Source organism: Salmo trutta, chromosome 14, assembly GCF_901001165.1.
Source record: "Salmo trutta chromosome 14, fSalTru1.1, whole genome shotgun sequence".
Lineage (NCBI taxonomy): Eukaryota > Metazoa > Chordata > Actinopteri > Salmoniformes > Salmonidae > Salmo > Salmo trutta.
Window position 1 is genome coordinate 23,608,810 of NC_042970.1, and position 11,519 is coordinate 23,620,328.

Below are 11,519 nucleotides of genomic sequence, written 5' to 3' on the forward strand. Positions count from 1 at the left end.
GACCCACATTACATTGTTTTACTTATATAAAAATGTATACAATTATGTAGTAAACTGTAGTATACTGTAGAATACTATGCTACACACTGTAGTATCCCACGATCGTCTAGTGCTTACTATAGAATTTTGTAGCATACTGTAAGAATACTACTGTATTACCCTGAGAATAACTCTGTATTTAAATACTACAGTAATGTCTGCAAAAACACTACAGTGTCCGCAAAAACACTACAGGTTTTTAACAATAGCAATACTACAGTATTTCATTTGCATTTACCCCACCCATTCCCATCCGCAATATCACAGTTTGTGCCACCCAGGAGTGAGAAACCTATATGTCAAGTATAGACCATATATTGTGTTCTCTACAGGTTATTGAAAAAAGTAGAAGTAACTATCCGTTCAGACGCAGTCCTACCTACAGATTAAGAAAACTTTGCTCTTTTAGTATTTGTCCAGTAGGTTTTCTCAAGGAGAAAGCCCCCACTTCTATGTCAAAGATAATAAAATAAAAACATTACCACAGTAAATACTACAGAAATGTCTGCAAAAACAGTACAGTAATTACTATAGTATATACTATCGTTTTTTAACAATAGTAATACTGCAGTATACTACAGTAAAGTCTGCAAAAACACTACAGTAATTAGTATAGTATATACTATAGTTTTTTTAACAATAGTAATACAAAAGTATTTCTACTTAGTAAATACTACAGTATACTACAGATAAGTCTGCAAAAACACTACAGTGAATACTATAGTATACAAATATAGTGATACTACAGTATTTATACAATAGTATATGGTATTTTTTCACGTGGGGAGCCTCACTAATTATGAAGTTATTTGACAGGATGCTAAATTTCATTACCATGCCAACCTCCCCATCTGGACTAGAGGACGAGTTGCCAGATTGGCTGAACAACTTCGATCTGCCTATACAGCTGTCTCCCTCCTGCCATCAATGAGGCACATTCCCACGGTGACAACACCTGGCTCGGGCACAAGAGTGAACTTACGACACTGTACAGTACCAGGAGCAGAGATGACATCACACACAAGCCTGGATGAGAAAGCATGTTTGATGGCTGCCATACGAATGAGAGATTAAGTAAAATGGTCTGACTTGTCTAGTTAAATAAAGGTGAAATAAAAAATAAAATTTTTAAAAGTTAAATGGTCATAAATGATGGGGGAAATGCCTGTTGTCTGTCATGGAGTTAGCTGGGATGAATCATTTGAGGTAAATCCTCTAGTGGGCAGAAACATGGCATTCCTAGTATTAGTTTTGGTGGAGAGCCAATATATCCATGCCAACTGAATAAAAATATGACAGTTGTCTAAGATGTGTTTTATAGTGATAGCTGGCTCATTTGCAAGATTTCAATATCTTCTCAACATCCGACACCTTTATTGTCCTCTTCACAATACCACACAAACCCCACATTGACTGGTCCAATGCTTCCAAAGAAATACACTGAGCGTACAAAACATTAGGAACACCTGCTCTTTCCAAAACAGACTGACCAGGTGAATCCAGGTGAAAACTATGATCCATTATCGATGTCATTTGTTAAATCCACTTCAAGCAGTGTAGATGAAGGGGAGGAGATGGGTTAAAGAAGGATTTTTAAGCCTTGAGACAGGTAAGACATGGAATAGGATGAATTATAAACCTTTAAAACAAACTTGAAAGTCAAACACACTTTTCAAATTAACATTCCTAAGCAACTTGACAAATGTGACATTCTGGGAATTTTTGTTGTTTCCATACTATCAAATGTGATAATTTAACATCTAGCATTACACAAGATCTGGACAATTCTCCTTTGTTATTTCAGTTAGTAGCATTTGGCACAAGCAAAAAGGCACAAAATTCCTACCAATTAGAAGTTATTTGGTAGATTAAGGAAAGATTATGCCTCAGACATTGGTAGGCTGTACAGTGTGTTACAATTACTAAGAAACAGTAGAAGAAAATGCATTAGATCCAAGTTAATCTAGAAGTGGTCATCTAAGATCTACACTGAGAATAAAAAACATGAAGAATTCTGTTCTTTCCATGACATAGACTGACCAGGTGAATCCAGGTGAAAGCTATGATCCCTTATTGATGTCACTTGTTAAATCCACTTCAATCCGTACAGACGAAGGGGAGGAGACAGCTAAAGAAAGATTTTTAAGCCTTGAGACAATTGAGACATGGGTTTTGTATGTGTGCCATTCGGAGGGTGAATGGCCAAGACAAAAGATTTAAGTGCCTTTGAACGGGGTATGGTAGCAGGTGCCAGGCGCACCTGTTTCTGTGTCAAGAACTCCAACGCTGCTGGGCTCAACAGTTTCCAGTGTGTATTACAGTTTTTTTATGATTGCTTACACACTAAAATTTAACTTTTCCCACAATTAGCAAAACCTTACACTCAAGGAGCAAAACACAAGGCTAGATTTGCACAACTGTAAGCACATTGTCAGCTTCACACTATTTACAAAACATTACACACAGTGATTTGCAAAACACTAAACACACTTGTATACATCAGACACAGAAGTATATCATGATGTCACTTCCTTGCAATTCCAAAGCACTGACTGTCAAATTACCACACCTATGAGCCAATCTGTTAAACACAGCCATCAGGTGCACAAACACATGATTGCTAAATTGTAGACACACCAATCAGGTTTAAGCACTATAAAAATGCAGCAGATAGGTTCACCTGCCTTCAACCAAAATGGAAGGAGTCAGAAGAAGAGTGAGGGTGAGAGGAGGAGTACACAGAGGAGGAGAACACAGAGGAGGAGAACACAGAGGAGGAGAACACAGAGGAGGAGAAGGAGGTAGAGGAAGAGGCAGAGCCAGAGGTCGAGGAAGACCTGAAGCAGGAGGAGAACGTGCACAAAGAAGAAGAGGACCAAACTTATCAAATGACATTCGTGCAACACTAGTGGACCATGTTGTGAACCACGGATTGACGCTGAGGGAGGCTGGACTGAGAGTTCAGCCAAATCTTAGCAGATATACAGTGGCATCTGTCATAAGGACTTTTCGACAGGAAAACAGGTAAAAGAAGATCTGTCTACAGTTTCAGTAATCAGCCGCTTATTGTATGCACCATATCAGCACTTGTGATACCCCTTCCTGTGACATTGTACAGTAAGTTACATGTATTATTCTCTACATAGGATTGAGGGTCGGGAACGACAAGGAGGAAGGGGGCCCATATTCACGCAAGAACAAGAGAGAGATAATAAACATGGTTTTGGCCAATAATGCTATCAGGCTCAGAGAACTACAAGCCAACATTATCGGTGACCATGCCATTTTCAATAATGTCCATCAGGTCTCTCAGTCAACACTGGCACGCATCCTGAAAAGACATCAGGTTCAAATGAAACAACTTTATCGAGTGCCTTTTGAGCGGAATTCAGAGAGGGTCAAACGGCTGCGGCATGATTATGTGGAGGTTTGTAATTGTTCACTTTAGCACTGTGATGTTGCATACTGCACACATTACTTTTTTACATTGACTGTATACTAGACCTATCCTGAACTACACAATCTTGTCTTTCACTGTATTTCAGGGAGATTTGCAGATGGATGCTGAGGAAATCCTGCATGAATTCATATATATTGATGAGGCAGGGTTCAACCTCACAAAAGCAAGAAGGAGAGGCAGAAATATCATTGGCCACAGGGCTATAATCAATGTCCCAGGGCAACGTGGGGGTAACATCACCCTTTGCGCTGCCATTTCACAGCATGGGGTTCTCCTCCGTCATGCCAAAATGGGCCCTTACACACCTCACATTCTCGCATTTTTGGACCGATTGCACCACATCGTCACAGCAGGTAATGAAATGCACCAGATGCAATACACTGTCATCTGGGACAATGTGTCATTCCACCGCTCTGCTCTGGTCCAGAACTGGTTTCAACACCATCCACAGTTGACAGTACTATACCTTCCACCATACTCGCCGTTTCTAAACCTTATCGAAGAGTTTTTCTATGCATGGTGGTGGAAGGTTTACGATCTCCAGCCCCAGGCTCAGGTACCCCTCATTCAGGCCATGGAGGACGCCTGTGACCAAGTCGACGCCGCAGCTGTGCAAGGATGGATTCGACATTCAAGACGGTTCTTCCCGCGTTGTCTTGCTAATGAGGATATTGCTTGTGATGTTGATGAAATTCTCTGGCCAGATCCAGCTAGGCGAAGAGATAATGTATAGTATGTTTACTGTAGTATTTTCTGTACAATATTGTCAGTTTTTTTCAGATTATGTTTTATGTTTGTTGTTATTTACTGTAATTGTAACCTGTACTGGATAGAGTATTTTACGTTTGTCTGTTTGCTGAGCTAAGTGTTATGCACACTACTGTAGTAGCATGAAAACTGGGACATGTTTTGTTGTGATTCTCCATGTTGACATGTTGACTGATGTGGGTATATGGAGAGAAATAAATGATATTTTTCTCAGTCTGCAGCATTGGTGTAGTGTTTGTATAGTTGCACTTTCTCTGTGTACTTCATTTACAGTACTCTAATCACTGACAATTAGACTTGCTTAAAGTGTTTTAGGTTAGCAACAGCAGTGTGTAACTGGTTCAAAAAGACTGAAGTCAAATGAAATGTGTGTGTTTCGTATGGTAACAAAATATATTTTTTATGAAGTGGTGTATAGTTTTGACAAAAGTTCCATTTAGCAAATGATCTGAAGTGTTGTGCTACTTTGGTGTAGGGTTGTGCTAATTGTGTGTAGTGTTTTGACAAACCGGGCCCTGTTTTCAAAATTGTGCTTAAACAATTGCAAAAAACTGTAAGAATGGTCCACCACCCAAAGGACATCCAGCCAACTTGACGAAACTGTGGTAAGCATTGGATTCCATCCCCGTGGAATGCTTTCAACACCTTGTAGAGTCCATGCCCCTACAAATTGAGGCAAAAAGGGTTGCAACTCAATATTAGGAAGGTGTTCCTTCATTACAGTGAAGTTATGGCACACTGATGCCATCTACTGGTTTTGGTTTTGTATGGTTCTGTCATTATTGTCAACCTCCACTGTGCTATTATAGGATCTACTCAACAATGACTAACAAGTGTCCCTCAGTGCAGTCATGTTTAACATATGACATGGAGTAATTCTTTTTAGCATTGGTGTACATGTGGGTGCACTCTTGTCTCTGTAATGGTTTTAGAGAGGGAGTGACAAAGAGAGAGAGAACCCTGCTCAGGGGTAAGTGCTTTTGCATGTTACAAACCAAGCAGGAGGGAGAAGGAGTAAGGGTTGCACCCAATGATTTCTATATACACTACATGACTAGTAGGGGGTGTTGTGTTGAAGCCAACATGCCTCCATCTTGGTACTCCCACACCATTGTAGAACATATTTTCAAAGCTATAGAAATGAATTAATTGTCTATATTCATTTTTGCCACATTTATTCTATTAGGCCAACAGACACCTTAATGCATACTTTAAATTGTATTATGTGAGCTAAACATACAAATTAAAAGTCAGAAAAATATATGAAAACATTTTCCTTAATGTATTTTCTTTTTATTACTAATGCTACGGTGCCCACTACAACAACAAAAATTACTTAAATACATGTTATTTTGTCCTTGAAACATTTAATTGAAATACTGTACAATTCAATTCATCCCTATGGAGGACTGCTCCAACTGGGCACTGCCAATATGCCCGACTGGTAGCTTCAAAACCTCTTAATGGCCAATACATTTAGTATCAGCAATCCAGCGTTTATATACAGTGGCTGCACCTTGAGTTATTGTGCAGCTGCGGGTATGGCCCTAAACACAGAGCAGTTTCACGCCTCAGCTGCAGAGAACTCAACTGGGAAACAGGGGGCTAATAAAACTTACTAAGAGCCTTCCCAACACAACCTGCCATAAGGGCATGCACACAGCATTATACAAGACCATATGTTAAAGGTAACAGCCAAACAGCCTGACCATGACAACACAAAACACATGGGTTAATATTAGTTTGCACAGGAAAATATGTACAATACCTCTGAATAAGACCCTTACAAAAGGAACATATAGCCTACAATGTAACCTGTTGCGAGTTCAACGATCTGCAAATATCGCCGACTGTCAACTATAAACAGTAGTAGACCTAATGGAGGAATATAAATCCAGGAGAAAACTAATTGTGATGCCGCGTGGCGCTGAAAATTAGCTTTTTTACCGTGATTGGCCTGTGAGGACAACTATTGGCTATATTAGCCTACGATTGGCTCTCGTTTGTGAGGTTGTATTGGTTGTATTGCTACTCTATCCATGTAGAGTAGCAATCAAGGGGCCAGGGTTCCGTTCTGTAAGCACCTTTTTGACTGCTCCTACAGTATTGCTTCCGTACTGAAGTTTAACTTACGCCTGGCCCAGAAAGACAGTTCCTAGAGACAGCCCCATAGAGAAGTCAAATTAGAAAATTTCATCACCTTGGTGCACAAGATATCCATTGAATTATTCAAATAATTGTCGCTGAAGCCGATTTTCTTTCCATCACTCATAGAAAAAGATATTAACATTTTATATACATGCTCTGAGGTCGAGGCCAGCTGGGCAGGGGAGGTGCCGGTTGGTTTGTTTAGCTATTCAAAACGTATTCTCGTCCTTGCAACTGATGTTATTTGCATTATGAGCTGGTTAGAAACAATACTAAGCTATTTTAGGAGTTTCTAAGCAGTGTTTCCCCAAAAACATGAAGAAATCGAATGTAGGTCTACAACAACGTTGTTACTTTATTAAAACACTGCTTTTTATCCATTTTCATGAAAGAAAGATTGTTTTAGCCTAGAAGTTGCAACTTTGATTGGACTGTAGTATCTGATTCATAACAGACCATGATCCTATATACTGTGAGGCAAGCTGTGTGAATTTGTATAAAGATGTGCGGCCTTCTGTTTGTCTGCGCAAGGTCAACAAAACAAATTTCACAGCTCCCACAAGGGGGCAAACTGTCTCCATTCACATTTCTAGTGATTATATACTTCTTTAGAACCTACCAGATGCTCACACATAAATGAATTAAATTGTACATTGACCAACTGTAGGCTTGAAGTCGATAAATTGCCACGGAGGTTGGGGGGACATGTCCCTCCCTGAAATATGATTGGCCCTTGGCACTCTGACCCTTGGTGACCCCCCATTCTCATTGGGTCAGAGCACTGTCAATCTGGCTCAGATTGAAGAAGAAAAGACTGGTTTTCCCTTTGGCTGGAAAAACATTTTTATCTGCTGACAGAATACGGTCGGGAGAAAGACTCAGGAGTCGGGATCAACATTCAACCATAGTATGTATGTTCACACACCAAAAAATTGGACTGGGCATAAGGTAGGAAAACTGTAACTAAAATAAAACTCAGTCTTCATCTTTTGTGTCTTCTTAATACACTGCTCAAAAAAATAAAGGGAACACTAAAATAACACATCCTAGATCTGAATGAATGAAATAATCTTATTAAATACTTTTTTCTTTACATAGTTGAATGTGCTGACAACAAAATCACACAAAAATAATCAATGGAAATCCAATTTATCAACCCATGGAGGTCTGGATTTGGAGTCACACTCAAAATTAAAGTGGAAAACCACACTGCAGGCTGATCCAACTTTGATGTAATGTCCTTAAAACAAGTCAAAATGAGGCTCAGTAGTGTGTATGACCTCCCTACAGCGCCCGGGCATGCTCCTGATGAGGTGGCGGATGGTCTCCTGGGGGATCTCCTCCCAGACCTGGACTAAAGCATCCGCCAACTCCTGGACAGTCTGTGGTGCAACGTGGCGTTGGTGGATGGAGCGAGACATGATGTCCCAGATGTGCTCAATTGGATTCAGGTCTGGGGAACGGGCGGGCCAGTCCATAGCATCAATGCCTTCCTCTTGCAGGAACTGCTGACACACTCCAGCCACATGAGGTCTAGCATTGTCTTGCATTAGGAGGAACCCAGGGCCAACCGCACCAGCATATGGTCTCACAAGGGGTCTGAGGATCTCATCTCGGTACCTAATGGCAGTCAGGCTACCTCTGGCGAGCACATGGAGGGCTGTGCGGCCCCCCAAATAAATGTCAACCCACACCATGACTGACCCACCGCCAAACCGGTCATGCTGGAGGATGTTGCAGGCAGCAGAACGTTCTCCATGGCGTCTCCAGACTCTGTCACGTCTGTCACATGTGCTCAGTGTGAACCTGCTTTCATCTGTGAAGAGCACAGGGCGCCAGTGGCGAATTTGCCAATCTTGGTGTTCTCTGGCAAATGCCAAACGCCCTGCACGGTGTTGGGCTGTAAGCACAATACCCACTTGTGGACGTCGGGCCCTCATACCACCCTCATGGAGTCTGTTTCTGACCGTTTGAGCAGACACATGCACATTTGTGGCCTGCTGGAGGTCATTTTGCAGGGCTCTGGCAGTGCTCCTCCTGCTCCTCCTTGCACAAAGGCGGAGGTAGCGGTCCTGCTCCTGGGTTGTTGCCCTCCTACGGCCTCCTCCACGTCTCCTGATGTACTGGCCTGTCTCCTGGTAGCGCCTCCATGCTCTGGACACTACGCTGACAGACACAGCAAACCTTCTTGCCACAGCTCGCATTGATGTGCCATCCTGGATGAGCTGCACTACCTGAGCCACTTGTGTGGGTTGTAGACTCCGTCTCATGCTACCACTAGAGTGAAAGCACCGCCAGCATTCAAAAGTGACCAAAACATCAGCCAGGAAGCATAGGAACTGAGAAGTGGTCTGTGGTCACCACCCGCAGAACCACTCCTTTATTGGGGGTGTCTTGCTAATTGCCTATAATTTCCACCTGTTGTCTATTCCATTTGCACAACAGCATGTGAAATGTATTGTCAATCAGTGTTGCTTCCTAAGTGGACAGTTGGATTTCACAGAAGTGTGATTGACTTGGAGTTACATTGTGTTGTTTAAGTGTTCCCTTTATTTTTTGAGCAGTGTAGTTGCCTTGAAATACCTTAATTAATGATGGTGAGGACTTATTCTTCAATTTATATTATGTTTTCAAAATACCCCTCCATTTACCCCTCAAAAGAGGAATAATAAGTAATGTCAAACTGTGTAGAATTGCAGGAAATGTGGTGTAGGAGCATTGCAGAGCCATACTGTGCTGCTCAAAAACTAAGGCAGGAAAATACTGTTTCACCCAAAGCCAGGAAAGCTGTTTCCTATCATGTCATGACACACACATACATACACTCCCGTCTACTATTCGTCCCCCCCAATGCCTACAACACAATTTCACCCTGGCTGCAGAGACTCAACTTGACTTTGGAGATGAAACGGGAAACAGGTGTTACCCACTTCAGTGTTCAAACATTCAACCGGCCTCCCAGTTTGGCCTGCCCTGCTTGTACCTCCCCATGCACCCATCACTACTGCTACTGCCTTGAGGAATATCATTAACAAGGTAACCGCCCTCATGTTTGTCATCACAGATGATTTCCATCAAAGTTAATGAGCGTTACGCGGGGATTGGGATGCTGTGTGTTACATCAACGCTACATTATCCCGTTCTGCTACAATCCTTCAGTGTTCACCGCAGAGTCACCTCAGCCCTGAAAGATGACCCCTGAGACAAAGATTAGAACACAGGCAATCATTTATAAATCCGGACTGTGGGATTATGTGAATTTGGAGACAATTGGGAAGTTTGCAGCACGGTCTGTTGGAGAGGCCCGGACCAGTGTTCATGTCTCACAGCATCTGTCAGCGTCCGCTCATATCAGTTGCTGCCCTACGCCGCTGTTTTTCTCGTAACATATTCATTCTGTAGATTATCATGGTTCAATAAAGTACTTACTGTTAACCAGTAATTGGGAAAAGTTGCTGCCTTGTCCTGACATGGGTCAAACTGAGACAGAGGACACGATCTGAACTTGCTCTATATAAGTAGGCTAGACATGGCATAATGATTTCCATAAATAGCTAATTGTAAAACAGTGTGTAGAATAACAAAAAGGTAAATGACCTACTCAATATAGCTTTTCCTTTTAGACAGAACTTTAGGCTATATACCATCCTTGGCACTGCATAACATGATCATGGAACCCTTACTGTATATATGAATATTTTTGTAGGACAGGATATGGGCATCATCTCCTGGTTGTGTGGCTGTGATGTGGTTATGACTATTCACACTGAGGCAAGAGACAGATGTGGATTTACTAACTTTGTCACTTGTGTGCCCCTATCACTTCAGAAATCAGCAATGTGGCTATGACAGGTCTGCCTCTCTCTCTCACACACGGATGCATCAACTAACCTAACAGACGCACTGCACAGGTGTGTATGCTTGCGTGCATATGTGTGTGTCTGTTGTGTTAGACAGTGAAATGTTGCCAGACCATGTGCTGACACAGCGCTGAGAGATACAGGTTGCACCTGGTGTGTGAGAAGAGTTTACCAGCTGCTGATGCTCCGATGTCAGCAACAGAACACACAAACACACACACACACACACACACACACACACACACACACACACACACACACACACACACACACACACACACACACACACACACACATACACGTGCACATAAACCCTTGCGCTCACTCTCACATGTGCTCTCCAGAGCCTGTATCCCTAATAGTCTGCACAAACACATGATCCTGAACACACAACTGCAACAAAGCACAAGATGCAATGTTAAGATATGATATGGAATAGTTTCTCATTCGGAACACATTGTTCAGGGACTGTTCTGCAGCTGAATGTCTATGCATTTGAAATACTACAAGTGAGAAATGTATTTAGCATATATTTCCCTTCTGGCAGAGCATATAACCTGTAGATTACAAAAACATATTGAGTTGCTTTGGCGAACAATGAATACGTTGAGAAGAACCCTGCAGTGGCAGATAGGCAAACTTCTATCATGCCTTTCAAAGTCAATTATCCTCATTGCCTCAGTGCTGCCTAACTTGGTCATGGTGCTGGGGTTGTTTATTTTGACTCAGGCCAGAAGTGTCGAGGTTTGGACCAGTAGACACTCCCAGCCTGGACCAGTAGACACTCCCAGCCTGGACCAGTAGACACTCCCAGCCTGGACCAGTAGAGACTCCAAGCCTGGACCAGTAGACACTCCCAGCCTGGACCAGTAGACACTCCCAGCCTGGACCAGTAGAGACTCCAAGCCTGGACCAGTAGACACTCCCAGCCTGGACCAGTAGACACTCCCAGCCTGGACCAGTAGAGACTCCAAGCCTGGACCAGTAGACACTCCCAGCCTGGACCAGAGACACTCCCAGCCTGGATGAGTAGACACTCCCACCCTGGACCAGTAGACACTCCCAGCCTGGACCAGTAGACACTCCCAGCCTGGACCAGAGACACTCCCAGCCTGGATGAGTAGACACTCCCAGCCTGGACCAGTAGACACTCCCAGCCTGGACCAGAGACACTCCCAGCCTGGATGAGTAGACACTCCCAGCCTGGACGAGTAGACACTCCCACCCTGGACCAGAGACACTCC

The 11,519-nt window shown here is 42.7% G+C and overlaps 1 non-coding gene across 1 annotated transcript; it reads left to right on the forward strand.

Moving 5' to 3' along the window:
- Positions 1-430: 430 nt before the first annotated feature.
- Positions 431-485, forward strand: LOC115148002 (U7 small nuclear RNA). The gene has a single exon (XR_003866576.1). It is a non-coding gene; the product is annotated as a U7 small nuclear RNA (small nuclear RNA).
- Positions 486-11,519: the final 11,034 nt, after the last annotated feature.